Source organism: Podarcis tiliguerta, assembly GCF_965153285.1.
Source record: "Podarcis tiliguerta genome assembly, chromosome: 2".
Taxonomy (NCBI): domain Eukaryota; kingdom Metazoa; phylum Chordata; class Lepidosauria; order Squamata; family Lacertidae; genus Podarcis; species Podarcis tiliguerta.
In genome coordinates, this window is record NC_139535.1 from 2079291 (window position 1) to 2081219 (window position 1929).

A 1929-nucleotide genomic window follows, 5' to 3' on the forward strand; every position below is an offset into this window, starting at 1 on the left:
ATCCCCGCGGCGGGGTGCGCTCCCGCTGTTCGGTCCCAGCGCCTGCCAATCTAGCAGTTCGAAAGCACCCCCGGGTGCAAGTAGATAAATAGGGACCGCTTACTAGCGGGAAGGTAAACGGCGTTTCCGTGTGCGGCTCTGGCTCGCCAGAGCAGCGATGTCACGCTGGCCACGTGACCAGGAAGTGTCTTCGGACAGCGCTGGCCCTTGGCCTCTTTGAGTGAGATGGGCGCACAACCCTAGAGTCTGTCAAGACTGGCCCGTACGGGCAGGGGTACCTTTACCTTTACCTTTAAAGTAAAGGGACCCCTGACCGTTAGGTCCAGTTGCAGAGCAAGCATAGACCACAGTGCTACCAGCATGGTGGAATTAGGCTAAAAGGTAAAGGGACCCCTGACCATTAGGTCCAGTCACGGACGACTCTGGGGTTGCGGCGCTCATCTCGCTTTATTGGCCGAGGGAGCCGGCGTACAGCTTCCGGGTCATGTGGCCAGCATGACTAAGCCGCTTCTGGCGAACCAGAGCAATGCATGGAAACGCTGTTTACCTTAACGCCGGAGTGGTACCTATTTATCTACTTGCACTTGGATGTGCTTTCAAACTGCTAGGCTGGCAGGAGCAGGGACCGAGCAAGGGGAGCTCACCCCATATTGGGGATTTGAACCGCTGACCTTCCGATTGGCAAGCCCTAGGCTCTGTGGTTTAACCCACAGCGCCACCTGTTCTGTTAGGCTGAAATAAATTGTAATAAAATAAAATGCCCTCCAACCATCCCACCCTGTCCTGTATTTTTGCCCAAACAAAGGAAAGACAAGCAAGACATTGGCGTCAGGAATTGCCTGGAAGGAGGCATGGAAGGCACCATCTGACCATCTTAGGGGCTCCAGTCCGGATTTGTGTAATGTTTACTCCTCAGCCTTTTCTTCCCCCTTAGAGTCATGCAGGCAACTGCTTGGTGTTGGGGGTTGCGCTTTTGGCGACTGTTTACTTACTTTCTGCTGGGATCCTTCCTGAAAGTTTTGGCAGTGGTTTTTGAAATGCTGTTGATTTGTGCTTTTCGCATGTTGGTGGTGGCGGTGGGAATGGGTTGATGGTTTTTAGGAACTGTTCAGATAACTGTGCGTGTGTGTTTGAAAGCTGCTGTGTGCTGCTGCTGCAGCAGCGCAAGAACGAGCGGGGCCTTTGCATCCTGTCAGAAACTCATCATAGTTGAACAGCCCAATGTGACTGACTGGGGAAGCTGCTCCGGGTTGCAGAACTGTGGCTAGGGAGGGGTCCCCAAACTAAGGCCCGGGGGGCCGGATAAGGCCCGAAGGACTCGTTTACCCAGCCTGTGGTGACCCCCGCCACCCGCTGCCACCGCCCACTTTTGCCGGCGCTGCGCTGCACCGCTGCTGACTTCCAGGTCAGAGGAGCACCGGAAATAGCTTGTGCACATGTGCAAGTGTTATTTCCGGTGCACATCCAGGTCGGAGGAGGCCCGTACATGTGTGCACAAGCTATTTCTGGTGCTCCTCCAACCCAGAAGTGCACCGGAGATAGGGTGCGCGCACGCATATGAGCACACGCTCCCCCACCCTCTGGCCCGCCGCACGATCAGCGCTGGAGACACCGGCCCAAGGCGCAGTAAGTTTGCTGACCCCTGGGCTAGGGAGTGTTCGCCAAGGAGAAAGGCGAAGGCCTGAAGAGGTGGACTGGGATATGCTTGAAGCTGTTACCATACTAGCTTGGGTTAAGAAATATCACATTAGTGGAATTGAGGGATAGGGCCATTTTACGGAGGTCCCCACAGCTTCGGAAATCCTTTCCCACTGAACTCTGCCAACCACCCAAATGTGCTGGTCTTCAAATGGACCTCAATCCATATATATATATATATATATATATATATATATAATTAGTTTTCCGATAATCAAAGTGCTAATCAAC

The 1929-nt window shown here is 53.7% G+C and overlaps 1 long non-coding RNA gene across 1 annotated transcript in view; it reads right to left on the minus strand.

Annotated features, from left to right (window-relative positions):
* Window positions 1-1929, minus strand: part of LOC310671203 — a 62311-nt gene that overhangs the window by 10299 nt on the left and 50083 nt on the right. The gene's annotated exons all lie outside the window — the stretch shown is intronic.